The following is a 16,489-nucleotide window of genomic DNA, read 5'->3' on the forward strand; positions in this document are numbered from 1 at the left end:
AGACCACATGCTGTAGGGCTGGGCTCATGAAGATTCTCACCTACACACCAGGTTGCTCCCTTGAGAAGGGGGACTTTGCTGGATCCTATCCCCTAGCTAGTAGGAAGTAAAGGAGCTTGGGAACCAGACAAGCCTGAGTTTAAATCCTCTTTCCCGCGCCGCCCCACCTCCACTGATAGGTGTGTGACTCCGGGCAAATAAGTGATCGTTTTCTGTGCCTCAGTTTCCTCATCTGAAAAGTGGAGCTAGTAAGAACTCACACAGTGGTTGCTACGAGGCTACGGTTAAGGGAAGACTTCTCCTGCACACCTCAAGCACAGTTTCCCTCCCCTTGGCGATATCCAAGGGCACTCCCATCCGCCATAGCCCTCTCTGCTCATCGGGCCCTCGGGGTAGAAGTGAGTTAATTCCTGGCTAAATGTTAGTCTCAAACCACCGGGAAAACCACCCAGTTGCCCCAGACAGTGCAGCGGACGGTGGGTGCGGCTATCAGGTCGACGCTAGAGACGCGGCGAAGGCGGGTGCGGAAGCCTCGCTCCCCCGAGCGCATTCCACCCTCCACAGAACCTCGGCCTGTGACCACGGCCCTTCTCAACACTGCGCCGCCCACTGGCCGCCCCTCGCCAGCCCGCCGCGCTGACGTGAGTGCGCGCGCGTCCTCCGCGCCCGCCCCGGCGCATGCGCGCTCTGCGCTGTCTTCTCCCGGCCTGAGCAGCAGCAGCTGCGGCGGCGGCGGCGTTTGAGTGGAGGAAGATGGCGGCTCCGGGCGGCTCGGGGTCCCGCCAGCTGTGAGGAGCCCCGAGCACGGCTGTCGCGGCCTGAGGCAGAGCGCCTCTGCTCTGGCCCTGTCCCTGGCTCCCTCATTACCGTCGCCAGCGGAGCGAACCCGAGAGCGTGGAGCGGGCTGGGCCAGGTGAGGCCTCTCCTCCTCCCCGGGCCGCAGAGGGGAGCCGGCGCCTTCTGCCCTTTATGCCCGGGACTGGCAAGGGGCAGCGGGCGCCCGGGGTCTGACGCAGGCCCCGTATCCCACGCGGGGGTCGGTCCTGGTTGGGCAGGGTGACTTGCTATCGCCGTCCTCGAGTGAGACGAGGAGGAGGAGAGCTCCTTTCCAGCCAGCCCTTGGGTTGGGAGCGAACCCACCCCCTCTCCTCAGCAGGGTGGTTCTCGTCCCCTCACCCGGGCAGTGAAGGGGTGTGTGGCCCGGGCAAGGATGGCTTTAGGGTGTCAGGTAATCTTTCATCGCTCCTCCGAACATTTCACTCCTTTGCGAGAGAGGAGTCGGGGGTCGGGTGCCCATCAAAATTGGGGCTGCGGCTGGGGGCTAGCATCTCTGAACCTGCAGCTGCAAAGGGATAATTTTGGAATTGGTTTACGTTAAATAAAACACAAAAGGCCTTTCCTATCCCCTAGCTTGTTGAGTGTTCCCCTAGAGAAATGGGAACTGCGGATCTCCTTGCTTGAGACAGCAATCCATGCTGTGACTGTGGAAGGCTTCTCTTGGCGAGAATTGTGTGTGCAAAGGGAACGGTGGAGGGTGGGAACGAATTTGTAAGCAAAGAGAAAACGATTGTGAGATCTTGATGGTCGCTGCAGAGTAACTTCAGCGCTGAGTTCGTTTGAAACCTTCGGTTTGTTAAGATTCAGAATAACCAATTGCTTTGTCTGTTAAATCTCCCGATTTCTGTTAGGAAAATAAAAGCCTCATTTCTTAATTGCCAGAGTCTGGATTTTTCTGTGGTGGGATTCTGATCGATCTAGATGAAGATTCTGACACATTACCAGTTTTACTTGCTGGCAGTTGCTGGCCCCGACGTTGAAACTATGTTGTTCCTTTTTGAGAACAACTTTTATTGCTGTTTAAATGCTAATTGGGAGACTTCGATTGTGTTTCTGTCATGTAGGGAAGTCGGTTTGAAGCCTTGTGGTCTCTTTCTTGAGGAATGATGGCTTCACTGAACTTGTGCTATGCAGAATTGTTGAGGCGATTGCTTTTGCTTGGACACACCAAAATATCTTTTGTAACAAATTGGCTTTACTTCTGCTTAAGAATGATGACATCATGGATTTAAAGAGGCAAGGAAAATTTGGGGGAAGTACCATCATTTAGAATTGAATATTTAGAATTAAGTCTGTATATCTTATGGCCATTAGTGATGCTGTGTTAAATTGCTAACTTTGAGTGTATTCACGTGTGTAATCTGATTGGGTGTCTTTTCTATTGTATGTTGTCATTTTATACCCAGTAACTGTTTGCTTTTGACAAGCCAGTATAAATAGATGATTCAATCTACATTGATCCATAGGCATGTTGCGTATCTTAAAAAGCTTTTCATTGTTAAAATGACAACTGTTTAGGTTATTATTTGACCATTTTCTTTCTTTCTTTCTTTCTTTCTTTTTTTTTTTTTTGCAGTCTCTCACTCTGTCATCCAGGCTGGAGTGCAGTAGCACAGTCTCGGCTCTCTGCAATCTCCATCCCCTGGGTTTAAGCGATTCTCCTGCCTCAGCTTCCTGAGTAGCTGGGATTACAGGTGTGCGCCACCACGCCCGCTATTTTTTTTTTTTTTTGTAATTTTAGTAGAGACGGGGTTTCACCATGTTGCCCAGACTGATCTCAAACTCCTGGTCTCAAGCGATACCCTGCCCCACCCCAGGCTTGAGCCACCGTGCCCAGCCTCCTTTTCTATTTTTAAATCAAAGACTTTTCCATAGAAATTTGTCGATTTTCTTAGTGTCTTTGCTAAAGATGTAAATCTGAACCAGCAGCTTCTCTGTGGTAGAAAATTGGAGAGCTACTTTGCATATCAATTTGCTAATAAAGAGTCATGAAATTAATGCAGTAAAACATCCTGGTGGCTCATCATTATGCTTCTTGGCATAATATGTTGCACTGTTATGCTAAATCATCATCAGGTATTGATGCAACTTCATGACATCCATGACATCATTTGCTCTCCAGATTTTGACCTTTGCAATTCCTTACCTTAGTTACAAAAAGAACAGGATCAGAAAAAAAATAGCTTAGGATGCTTCTTCTTGTCTGATTTCTAGAGGGGTCTTTAATAACAGCTTTATGTGGTTTAAACCCTGAGTAAGATTCAGGCAGGGTGAGTCCTACCTATTATGGAGAGCAAGCAAAGAAAATGCTAACAAAACGTCTGAGTTTTATGAGAACACTGAGGTCCCAGGGAGAAGCTATCTCAAAGATGAACAAATACGTAATTATCTTTGTGATTTCAGAATTGTTTTAGTCATTGAATTAACTCTTTTTGTTTGTTTGTTTTTTGAGACATAGTTTTGCTCTTGTTTCCCAGGCTGGAGTGCAATGATCTCGGCTCACTGCAACCTCCACCTCTCCGGTTCAGGCGATTCTCCTGCCTCAGCTTCCTGAGTAACCGGGATTGCAGGTGCCTGCCATCATGCCCAGCTAATTTTTTGTATTTTTAGTAGAGACAAGGTTTCACTATGTTGGCCAGGCTGGTCTTGAACTCCTGACCGCAGGCGATCCACCTGCCTTGGCCTCCCAAAGTGCTGGGATTACAGGCTTGAGCCACTGCGCCCGGCCCTGAATTAACTCTTTATAAAACCAGAAGCCATTTGATTAAATAAAGCCCTTCCCACGATTGTTAATGTGGATCAGAAAAGATAGTGTTCGTGAAAGTGCTTTGTAAAATGTAAAATAAAAGGTAAATGTAAAATTGATTATTCCTATTTATGAACCACCTACTGAGGGCCCTCCATATGGCAGGTGTTTTGGGAAGTAGGTACTAATTTAAGACAGCTTTTGGTCTGAAGTTGCATATAGTATGGCTGGGGAGCCAGACAAGGAAACCCGTTAAGTGCTATGTAGTGTAAGAAGTGCACTGAATCCAACCAAGAGAGTCAAGGAAGGCTTCTTGGAGCAGGGATGGCTTTTCCCCAACCTTTCCTATTATTCTGCAGAGTCTGCCTTTAGTGAGTGACTTGCTTTTTATAAAAACTTGAAAAAAAATTCTGTCATGGGTTCTTTTCCCCTTTTATTCATTCACTGTCATGACAGTTCCCACACAGTATGCCCCAGTTATGGCTTCTGCATTCTCAAAAATCCAGCAGTCTTGGGAAAACCTTTCTATATGAGTCATATACACAGGCAACAAACACAAACATTGCAGCTGCAATTAAAATATCTCAGATTACTAAGTGGTGACAACTTTAGAGTGATGATGCTTTTTTGTTTTTGTTTTGTAAACTAGTACAAGAGGCACTGTGTTTTTAATTTGATGACATTTAATTAATACAGTAAATATTTAATTGTTATTCCTTACAGTGTTGATTATAGGTGGTTATTAGTACTGTCTCCTTTTTCCCAACAATAAATAAAATGAGAAGATCTTAATTCCTTTTTGATTGAAGCTGACCGCTTAAGTGAGAATTACACTAAACTTTCTTTTTCTTTTTTATTTTTTTGAGACCAAGTCTTGCTCTCGCCTAGGCTGGAGTGCAGTGGTGCAATCTCTGCTCACTGTAACCTCTACCTCCTGGGTTCAAGCGATTCTCCTGCCTCAGCCTCCCGAGTAGCTGGGAGTACAGGCGCCCGCCCCACGCCCGGCTAATTTTTGTAGTTTTTTTTAGTAGAGATGGGATTTCACCATATTGGCCAGGCTGGTCTCGAACTCCTGACCATGTGATCCGCCCACCTTTGCCTCCCAAAGTGCTGGGATTACAGGCTTCAGCCACCGCTCCCAACGAATTACACTAAACTTTTATAGAATCTATGTGGATTGGTGTTGCTAGTAGCTTTGATATTGAACTTCTGTATCCCAGTACAAGTTATTCACCTTAGTGCTGTAGTTGTTGTACAATTAATTTAGCGTGTTGTTGCCTATATTGCAAAAACTTCGAATTTTTGGATTGAGTGAAATTTTTATGTGGCACTGTATTACTGAACATATACCATCTGTATCTTAACTGAAAATGAGTGCTCTAAAGTTGCGGCTGATGGAAAAGTGAAGGTGATGTGTTCAGTTTTCTATAATGTGACAGCTTGCTACATATACAAGGATATGACTTACAGACAAGTCATTTAAAAATTGTCCAGCATTAAGCTTATAATACAGCTTATGACTTATAGGCAAGTCTTTCTTTTCTTTTTTTCTTTTTTTTTTTTTTTTGAGACGGAGTCTCGGGTCTGTCGCCAGGCTAGATAGAGTGCAGTGGCGCGATCTCGGCTCACTGCAAGCTCCACCTCCCAGGTTCACGCCATTCTCCTGCCTCAGCCTCCCGAGTTGCTGGGACTACAGCCACCCGCCACCACGCCCAGCTAAGTTTTTGTATTTTTTTGGAGGGGGTGGCGCGGGGGCAGAGTCTTGCTCTGTCGCCCAGGCGGGAGTGCAGTGGCGCCATCTCGGCTCACTGCAAGCTTTGCCTCCCGGGTTCACGCCATTCTCCTGCCTCAGCCTCTTGAGTAGCTGAGACTACAGGCACCCACTACCACGGCCGGCTAATTTTTTGTATTTTTAGTAAAGACAGGGTTTCACTGTGTTAGCCAGGATTGTCTCGATTTCCAGACCTCGTGATCTGCCCGCCTCGGCCTCCCAAAGTGTGGGGATTACAGGCGGGAGCCACTGTGCCTGCCTAATTTTTGTATTTTCAGTAAAGATGGGGTTTCAACATGTTGGCCAAGCTGGTCTGGAGCTCCTGATCTCAGGTGATCCGCTGGCCTTGGCCTCCCAAAGTGCTGGGATTACAGGCGTGAGCCACAGTGCCCTGCCTGAAATTTCTACTTTTTAATTTGTAAAGTTGTTTGTTTGTTTGTTTGTTTTGAGAGGAAGTCTCTCTCTGTTGCCTAGGCTGGAGGGCAGTGGCGTCATCTTGGCTCACTGCAACCTTTGCTCCTGGGTTCAAATGATTCTCCTGCCTCAGCCTCCTGAGTAACTGGTATTACAGGTGCACACCACCATGCCTGGCTAATTTTGTATTTTTAGTAGACATGGGGTTTCACCATGTTGGCCAGGCTACTCTCGAACTCCTGTCTTCAAGTGATCCACCTGCCTCAGCCTCCCAAAGTGCTAGGATTACAGGCATGAGCTACTGTGCTGGCCTGTAAAGTTTTTTTCTGAGTTTTTAATTTTTTCCAGTGTTTTGCTTCAAAGGTGGATGTATCTTGTGATGCTTTGATGCACACACACACACACAGATAAGTGTATTTATATATGTATACTATATAAATCTGATAAATGTATAGTTATTATATATGGCAATAGTCACTTTTAAAATTGTACTATTCTGACAGGCCAGGTGCGGTGGCTCATGCCTATAATCCCAGCACTGTGGGAGGCTGAGGTGGGTGGATCACTTGAGGTCAGCAGTTCAAGACCAGCTTGGACAACATGGTGAAACCCCATCTCTACTACTAAAAATACAAAAATTAGTGTGTGCCTGTAATCCCAGTTACCTAGGAGGCTGAGCCAGGAGAATCACTTGAACCCAGGAGGCAGAGGTTGCAGTGAGTTGATGTCCCTCCACTGCCCTCCAGCCTGGGCAACAGAGTGAGACTCTGTCTCAGAAAAAAAAAACAAAAAACTGTACTGTTCAGTACAGTAATTTAGCTTAGTAACTTATTATCTCTTGTTTTTTTTTTTTTTTTTTTTTTTTCCCCGAGACGGAGTCTAGCTCTGTCGCCCAGGCTGGAGTGCAGTGGCGCAATCTCGGCTCACTGCAAGCTCTGCTTCCCGGGTTCACACCATTCTCCTGCCTCAGCCTCCTCAGTAGCTGGGACTACATGCGCCCACCACCACGCCCAGCTAATTTTTTGTATTTTTAGTGGAGACGGGGTTTCACTGTGTTAGCCAGGATGGTCTCGATCTCCTGACCTCATGATCCGCCTGCCTCGGACTCCCAAAGTGCTGTGATTACAGGTGTGAGCCACTACGCCTCGCTCTCTTGTTTTCTAGTAATAAATAGATTTGAAGTAGTTCATTTAATTTCTATAAAGGCAAGCATGTTTTGGTTTTAGCTGGTAATGTTCCCTTAGAATATTTTCTATTTAGGATACTTTCAGTTGTTTTAAGGAATTCACTAGTATGGGGGTAAATGCACTTTCAAATGTTTCCTTTATTGATCTCTAATAAGGTAGGGTGTTTACTTTTTTGCTTTTCATTATAAATTTCTTCGTAAAGAATTGGTGAAGTGGTCACCTCAGTGGTAGCAAATAAGTTTCCTTGCTACTTTCTGTATCACTATATTGTACATGGATTTTAATTTATTCATTATTTTACACTTTGCTCTCACCATTAGTCGTTCTGACCCTGAAATTTGGCCAGCATAAGCCTCCTTAAGTTGGTGGTGTGTCCTTCTGATATGTCACCTTTGGTCTTGGAGTGCTTCCTTATTTTTTGTCACAACAAGCTATCCCGGATTCACCTTGTACTCTACCTGTCATTGAAGTGAAATTAGTTGTTTTTCTAAGAAGACCTGGTGTCTTTTTTTTTTTTTTTTTGAGACGGAGTCTCGCTCTGTCGCCCAGGCGGGAGTGCAGTGGCTTGATCTCGGCTTACTGCAAGCTCTGCCTCCCCGGTTCATGCCATTCTCCTGCCTCAGCCTCCCGAGTAGCTGGGACTACAGGCGCCCGCCACCATGCCCAGCTAATTTTTATATTTTTAGTAGAGACAGGGTTTCACCTTGTTAGCCAGGATGGTCTCGATCTCCTGACCTTGTGATCCGCCTGCCTCGGCCTCCCAAAGTGCTGGGATTACAGGCGTGAGCCACCGCGCCCGGCGACTCAGTGTCTTTTACAGGGAATGCCAGTAGAAACCAGGATCTGTGTGCTAGGGATGCTCATTGCTACAGGGTCTTCATTGTTTCTAGGTCCTTTCAGTAGTCACAACTAGAAAATTTTATTTTATTTTATTCTATTTTATTTTTAAGACAGAGTCTCGCTCCATCACCCAGGCTGGAGTTCAGTGGTAGGATGTCAGCTCACTGCAACCTCCGCCTCCTGGGTTCAAGCAATTCTCCTGCCTCAGCCTCCCAAATAGCTGGGATTACAGGTGTCCTGCACCACGCCCAGCTAATTTTTTGTATTTTTAGTAGAGATGGGGTATCACCATGTTGGCCAGGCTGGTCTCGAACTCCTGGCCTCGTGATCCGCCTGCCTTGGTCTCCCAAAGTGCTGGGATTACAGGCGTGAGCTGCCGCGCCTGGCTCAGAAAATATATATATATTTTTTGTTGTTGTTGTCGTTTTTTTGAGACGGAGTCTCACTCTGTCTCTCAGGCTGGAGTACAATGGCATAATCTTGGGTCACTATAACCTCCGCCTCCCAGGTTCAAGTGATTCTCCTGCCTCAGCCTCCGGAGTAGCTAGGATTACAGGCGCCCACCACCACACCCAGCTAATATTTGTATTTTTAGTAGAGATGGGGTTTCACCAGGTTGGCCAGGCTGGTCTCAAACTCCTGACCTCAGATGATCCACCCACCTTGGCCTCCCAAAGTGTTGGGATAACAGGTGTGAGCCACCATGCCCGGCCCAGAAAATATTTTTATTAGAAATCAGAACTTTATATTGATATTTACAACTGAATTTAACACATTTATGGGATTTTTTCTTTTGATTTTATATTTGTCTCATACTGAAATATTTGGTTTTAATAATATTAACATTTATTTGCTTTATCCTATGTATGTATAAGAAGGTTTAAAAATGTAACAACTGGATGGGTGCTGTGGCTCACGCCTGTAATCCCAGCACTTTGGGAGGCTGAGGTGGGCAGATCACCTGAGGTTGGGAGTTTGACACCAGCCTGGCCAACATGTGGAAACCCCGTCTCTACTAAAAAATACAAAAAAAAAAAAAAAAAAAAAAAGTTAGCTGGGTGTGGTGTTATGTGCCTGTAATCTCAGCTACTTGGGAAGCTGAGGTAGGAGAATCACTTGTACCTGGGAGGCCGAGGTTGCGGTGAGCTGAGATCAAGCCACTGTACTCCAGCCTGGGCGGTAGAGTCTCTGTCTCAAAAAAAAAAAAAAAAAATTATATATATTCCATATTACTACTAATAAAATACCTGAAGCTAACTTAAAGTAATCCCAGCACTTTGGGAGGCTGAGACGGGTGGATCACCTGAGGTCAGGAGTTCGAGACCAGCCTGACCAACAATGGAGAAACCCCATCTCTACTAAAAATACAAAATTAGCTGGGTGTGGTGGCACATGCCTGTAATTCCAGCTACTTGGGAGGCTGAGGCAGGAGAATCGCTTAAACCTGGGAGGTGGAGGTTGCGGTGAGCCAAGATCGCGCCATTGCACTCCAGCCTTGGCAACATGAGTGAAACTCTGTTTCAAAAAAATAAAAAAAAGATCCCTTTGCAGTTTTGTTTTTTTGTTGTTGTTTTTCTTTTGCCATGCTAAAGTGTGGTGTGATTATGGCTCAATGCAGCCCCAATCTCCTGGCTCAAGCGATCCTCCTGCCTCAGCCTCCTGAGTAGCTAGAACTACAGGTGGGCACCACTACACCTGGCCAATATTTTTTTTTTGAGACGTAGTCTCTGTCACCCAGGCTGAAGTACAATGGCACGATCTGGGCTCACTGCAACCTCCACCTCCTGGGTTCAAGCGATTCTCCTGCCTCAGCCTCCCAAGTAGCTGGGATTATAGGCACCCACCACCACGCCTGGCTAATTTTTTGTATTTTTAGTAGAGATGGGGTTTCACCATCTTGGCGAGGCTGGTCTTGAACTCCTGACCTCATGATGTACCTGCCTCGGCCTCCCAAAGTGCTGGGAATTTTTTTGATTTTTATTTTTTTAGACACAGGGTCTGGCTCTGTCACCTGGGCTAGAGTGCAGTGGTGCGATCTCTGCTTACTACAACCTCTCCCTCCCAGGCTCAAGTTACTGTCCCATCTCAGCCTCCTGAGTAGCTGGGACTACAGTCACATGCCACCATGCCAGGCTAATTTTTTTGTGTTTTTTGTAGAGATGGAGTTTTGCCATGTTGCCCACGCTGGTCTGGAATTCGTGTCTTCAAGCAATCCTCCACCTGCCTTGACCTAAAGTGTTGGCATTGCAGGCGTGAGCCACTGCGCCTAGCCTGCAGTTCTTCTAAATCCTTAGAATTTTTTATCCATCAGGATCCAGCCAAAAACTGGAAAATATACTAAATATTTCAAAGAGGAAATTTAATATAGGGAATTGGTTACATATGTGTTATAACACCAGAAGGGCAAAAGATGGTAGAGTAGGTGTCTTAGTCCATTATGTGTTTCTGTAAAGAATACCTGAGACTAAGTAATTTATTATATAAAGAAAAGAGGTTTATTTAGCTCATGGTTCTACAGGCTAGGAAGTTCAAGTCCATGGCCCTGGCTTCTGGCAGGGCTTTCCAGCTGTATCACAGTGTGGCAGGAAAGGTCAAAGGGGAAGTTGACACGTGAATAGGGGAAACGTTGGGGATGGCCTGATTTATAACAACCTACTCTCCCAGGAACTAATCTAGTTTCGGAGAGCCAGAACTCACTCACTACCAGGAGAACAGCACCAAGTCACTCATGAGAGATCTGCCCCCATTACCTAAACACCACCCAGTAGGCCCCACCTCCTAACACCACCACATTGGGGATCAAATTTCCACATGAGTTTTGGTGGCGACAAACCTTATCTAAACCATAGCAGTAGGTAACTTAGAAATTAATTACTGTAGGGTGAAACTATTAAGGGTCAGGGGAACAAAAGGGAGGAGATGGTATTACTATAACTTTTTTTTTTTTTTTTTTTTTTTTTGAGACAGGATCTCAATCTGCCTCCCAGACTGGAGTGCAGTGGGCGATCACGGTTTACTCCAGCATTGACCTCTCCAGGCTCAGGTGACCCTCCTACCCCAGCCTCCCTAGTAGCAGAGACTACAAGCAGGTGCCACCGTGTCCATTGTTTCTGTAGAGTTAGGGTTTTTTTTTTTTTTTTTGAGACAGAGTTTCGCTCTTCTTGCCCAGGCTGGAGTGCAATGGTGTGATCTCGGCTCACCACAACCTCCGCCTCCCAGGTTCAAGCAATTCTCCTGCCTCAGCCTCCTGAGTAGCTGGGATTACAGGCATGTGCCACCACACCCGGCTAATTTTGTATTTTTAGTAGAGACGGGGTTTCTCCATGTTGGTCAAGCTGGTCTTGAACTCCCAGCTTCAAGTGATCCGCCCGTCTTGGCCTCCCAAAGTGCTGGGATTACAGGCGTGAGCCACTGCGCCTGGCCTGTAGAGTTAGGGTTTTGCCATGTTGTCCAGGGTGGTCCTGAACCCCTGGGCTCAGGTGATCCACCCACCTCAGACTCCCAAAGTGCTGGGATTACAGACATGAGCCACTGCGCCTGGCCCAGAACTTTTTTTTTTTTTTTGGAGACGGAATTTCTCTCTTGTTGCCCAGGCTTGAGTACAATGACGCGATCTTGGCTCATCGCGACCTCCGCCTCCCAGGTTCAAGCGATTCTCCTGCCTCAGCCTCCTGAGTAGCTGGGATTACAGGCAGATGCCACCATGCCTGGCTAATTTTGTATTTTTAGTAGAGACGGGGTTTTCTCCATGTTGGTCAGGTTGGTCTCTAACTCCTGACCTCAGGTGATCCGCCCGCCTTGGCCTACCAAAGTGCTGGGATTACAGGCATGAGCCACCGCACCCGGCCCAGAACTTTTAAGAATATCAAATAGTAGGGACCACCACTCAAACTTACTGCCACTTTTTTTTTTTTTTTTTTTTTTAAAAGACGCAGTCTCACTTGGTTGCCCAGGCTGGAGTGCAGGGGTGCAATCTCGGCTCACTGCAACCTCTGCCTCCCCACCTCCCAGGTTCAAGCGATTCTCCTGCCTCAGCCTCCTGAGTAGCTGGGATTACAGGCGTGCACCACCACTCCCAAATAATTTTTGCATTTTCAGTAGAGACAGTGTTTTACCATGTTGGTCAGGCTGGTCTCGAACTCCTGACCTCATGATCTGCCCGCCTCGGCCTCCCAAAGTGTTGGGATTACAGGCATGAGCCACGGCTTCCAGCCTACTACCACTTTTATAGCTGGGACTTTGAGGAGGAATTGCCAAGGGTTGTCTCATGGTTGGTGCTTGAACCATTCTAATATTTATTTGGTTTTGGTTTATCCTTTAAATGTTGGATTTTGCAATAATAAGCAAATATCTGCATATATTCTTTTTTTCTCTTATGCAAAAGGTTTTCCTACTATATATGCTGCTCAGCCTCTTGGTCTTTTCACCTAGTATATTTTGGAGATCATTCCATATTGGAACAGAGGTAGTCCTTATTCATTTCCACAGCTACACAGTGAGGATGCACCAGAGTTTGTTCAACTGGTCTGTTTTTGATGGACATTAGTAAATAATGCTTTACTGCTGATTTTTTATAAATAAATTTTGGTATGGTACAATAGAAGAAGTGCTGGGCTGAAAGACAAAAGATACAGTTTCTATTTTTGCTACTCATTGGCTGTATGACCTTAAAGCCACTTAGGTTTTCTGACCTCACTTTCCTCATTTGTGAAATAAGGGTTCAGTTGTTCTATAATATCTACTCCTGCTTATACTATTTTGTATTTTTCTGCAAGTTTTATTAACCATATTTTAAGCCTATTGCTCAGTAAAGTGTATAAAGCATTGTAAGAAAATTATAAATGAGAACATAAGGTTAAGTTTTAGAAGTAACTTAACCTTGGCATGGCAAAACCCTAACCCTCAGTAGAGGGTTGGCCGGGCGCGGTGGCTCACGCCTGTAATCCCAGCACTTTGGGAGGCCAAGGTGGGTGGATCACTTGAGGTCAGGAGTTTGAGACCAGCCCGGCCAACATGGTGAAACCCCATCTCTACTAAAAATACAAAAAATAAGCTGGGCGGGGTGGGCGCCTGTAATTCCAGCTACTCGGGAGGCTGAGGCAGGAGAATTGCATGAACCTGGGAGAGGCGGAGGCTGCAGTGAGCCGAGATGGCACCATTTCACTCTAGCCTAGGCAACAAGAGTGAAACTCCGTCTCAAAAAAAAAAAAGTACTACCAAAGGTTTTCTGGATTTGGATCTGTGGTGCTTGTTGATAGAATTAAGATTTCTGCTTTCATGCCTATTTTTCTGAAACAGTCTCCAGGAAATCTACCTGCTAGGTGATTTTTAATTTTTTTAATTTACTTTTTTTTTTTTGAGACTGGAGTCTTGCTCTGTCGCCCAGACTGGAGTGCAGTGGCACGATCACGGCTCATTGCAAGCTCTGCATCCCGGGTTCACGCCATTCTTCTGCCTCAGCCTCCCAAGAGCTGGGACTATAGGCGCCTGCCACCACGCCTGGCTAATTTTTTGTATTTTTAGTAGAGACAGGGTTTCACTGTGTTAGCCAGGATGGTAATTTACTTTTTAAATTTTTTCTTGAGACAGGGTCTTGCTTTGTCACCCAGGCTGGAGCGCAGTGGTACAATCATGGCTCACTGCAGCCTGGATTTTCCAGGCTAAGTGATCCTCTACCTCAGACTCACAAGTAGCTGGGACTACAGGTGTGAGCCACCGTGCTTGGCCAGGTAATTTTTATGATCAGGTGAAGCAAAGATTTACTTCATGTGCATATACACCACTGTCCTTTAGGTTTCCTGGGGATAAGATGTAATCAAGACATTATCTACCTTTCATAAATTTATAATCTGTTCCAGCTGTGCAAGTATTAACCAAAAATGTGTAATCTGGTTATTGAGAAAATTTACATAAGAACATAACTATGGCTGGGTGTGGTGGCTCATGCCTGTAATCCCAGCACTTTGGATGGCTGAGGCGGGCTGATCATGAGGTCAAGAGATCAAGACCATCCTGGCCAACATGGTGAAACCCTGTCTCTACTGAAAATACAAAAATTAGCTGGGCGTGGTGGCACGCACCTGTAGTCCCAGCTACTCGGGAGGCTGAGGCAGGAGAATCACTTGAACCCAGGTGGCGGAGGTTGCAGTGAGCCAAGAACATGCCACTGCATTCCAGCCTGGCAGCACAGTGAGACTTCATCTCAAAAAAACAAAAACAAAAAAACTATAACAATATGAAATAGTGTGACATTGTGTCGATAAGTAATGGTATAGATGGACTTCTGGAAATGATTAATGTGGAGTGGAGTAGGAAATGACTTGTGATGGAAGGAGGTCCTCTCCTCTGCTCTAGAGAAGTGAGTAGGAGGCAGAAGCAGGAAGGCATTCCTTTGCCCTGACCACCACTAGAAAAAAGATAAATGACCGCTGGGCAGGGTGGCTTACGCCTGTAATCCCAGCACTTTGGTAGGCTGAGATGGGCGGATCGCTTGAGGTTGGGAATTTGAGACCACCTGGCCAACATGGTGAAACCCCATCTCTACTAAAAATACAGAAATTAGCCGGGGGTGATGATGCGCACCTGTAATCCCAGCTACTCAGGAGGCTGAGGCAGGAGAATTGCTTGAACTTGGGAGGCGGAGGTTGCAGTGAGCCGCGATTGTGCCACTGCACTCCAGCCTGGGGAAAAGGGCGAAACACCGTCTCAAAAAAAAAAAAAAAAAAAAAAAAAAAAGACAAATGGAAATAAAATGTTCCATTCCATCACAGCATCTTGTTAAAATGTATTATGTTCTTTGCAGAATATTTTTGTTTATCAGTGGGGAAGCTAGGTTTATATGCCACCCGAGAGATTTGATAGGAGCATTGTGGGATTGTAAAGTACTTTGAATTCCTCTTGAAACACTATTTTTACCGTGCTACTGGTCTGCTCACATTTAGTAAATTCCTGGAGACAGCAGAATAATCTCTAGATTGATGAGGCAAAAGGCTAGAGTCAGAACAGTTAGGTAGGTGTCTACTATTTTGGTTCAAGTGTGGATGACAATGCCCAGCATCAAAGCAGGGGGATAACAATAAAAGGTAGGACGTTTTGAAGAAACAGGTAATAGAGGAAAGTGAAAGTCTGTATCCAAGACAAGATGTCATGCAACATTGTTATTCTTTTTTTTTTTTTTTTTTTGGAGATAGGGCCATGCTCTGTTCCTCAGGCTGCAGTGCAGAGACTCACTGCAGCCTCAACTTCAGTGCTCAAGCGATCCTCCCTCTTTTTTTTTTTTTTTTTTTTTGAGATGGAGTCTTGCTCTGTTGTCCAGGCTGGAGTGCAGTGGAGCATGATCTCAGCTCACTGCAAGCTCTGCCTCCCGGGTTCACACCATTCTCCTGCCTCAGCCTCCCGAGTAGCTGGGACTACAGGCGCCTGCCACCACACCTGGCTAATTTTTTGTATTTTTAGTGGAGACGGGGTTTCACTGTGTTAGCCAGGATGGTCTTGATCTCCTGACCTCATGATCCACCTGCCTCGGCCTCCCAAAGTGCTGGGATTACAGGTGTGAGCCACCGCGCCCGGCCAATCCTCCCTCCTTGGCCTCCCAAAGTGTAGGCGTGAGCCACTGTGTTTGGCCTATTATTCTTTTTTTTTTTTTTTTTTTTTTGAGACGGAGTCTCGCTCTTTCTCCCAGGCTGGAGTACAGTGGCGCGATCTCCGCTCACTGCAACCTCTGCCTCCTGGGTTCAAGCAATTCTTCTGCCTCAGCCTCCTGAGTAGCTGAAATTATAGGTGCCTGTCACCGTGCCCAGCTAATTTTTGTATTTTTTGTAGAGACGGGGGTTTCACCATGTTGAGCAGGCTGGTCTTGAACTCCTGACCTCAGGTGATCCGCCCACCTTGGCCTCCCAAAGTGCTAGGATTACAGGCGTGAGCCACTGTGCCCGGCCTGGCCTATTATTCTTTTGAGGATGGTTTGAAGTTAATTTCAATGACAATTTATAGTATCTCTTAAAAAGAATAAATGGAGTCCTATGATTGGGTTCAAATCTGGTTCTGTGTAATCATGGGCAAGTTAATTTATCTCAGCCTCAATTTTCCTCATCTTAGCCTCATCTTAGAATTGATAATATGTTCCTCACAGAGTTGACGTAAAGATTAAATGAGATAAGGCACCTGGCACATGTTCTCAATACCTGTTGATTCCATTTTCTCATCTAGTGTTGATACCAGCTACATTTTAATGGTTACTGAAGACCTTGATACTCAAGGTCCCCAAACTGGCAGTGCTGGCATCATCAAGGTGAGAATACAGTGTCAAGTTCCACCCAAGGCTTACTGAATCTGAATCTATAAACTAGATTCACATTAAAATTTGAGAAGCATTGGAACCTTAGGAGATATCGAATGAGATTTCCTCTGAGTACCTAATGATTTGGTTGTTCTTTTATCTTTGGACAGTTGTTTTTGCTGTGCACTCTTAGCTGAAACTATTTTAGATAAAACATGTGCACTTGTGTTTGGAAAGACAGTCCAATTGCAGAAATGTTTATATTATTATTTTTGAGACAGGGTTTTGCTCTTATTGCCCAGGCTAGAGTGCAATGGCGTGATCTCTGCTCACCACAACCTCCACCTCCCGGGTTCAAGTGATTCTCCTGCCTCAGCCTCCCAAGTAGCTAGAATTACGGGCGTTTGCCACCACAC

The 16,489-nt window shown here is 45.8% G+C and overlaps 1 protein-coding gene across 1 annotated transcript in view; it reads left to right on the top strand.

The window, feature by feature from the left end:
- The first annotated feature begins 643 nt into the window (after positions 1–643).
- The window catches only part of FBXO42 (F-box protein 42), a 106,345-nt gene continuing 90,499 nt past the window's right edge, over positions 644–16,489 (top strand). Inside the window, exon 1 of the mRNA XM_003806235.5 lies at positions 644–913. The gene's annotated coding sequence lies outside the window, so the exon portion shown is untranslated. The remainder of the gene's footprint in view (positions 914–16,489) is intronic.

Source organism: Pan paniscus, chromosome 1 (genome assembly GCF_029289425.2).
Source record: "Pan paniscus chromosome 1, NHGRI_mPanPan1-v2.0_pri, whole genome shotgun sequence".
Taxonomy (NCBI): Eukaryota; Metazoa; Chordata; class Mammalia; order Primates; family Hominidae; genus Pan; species Pan paniscus.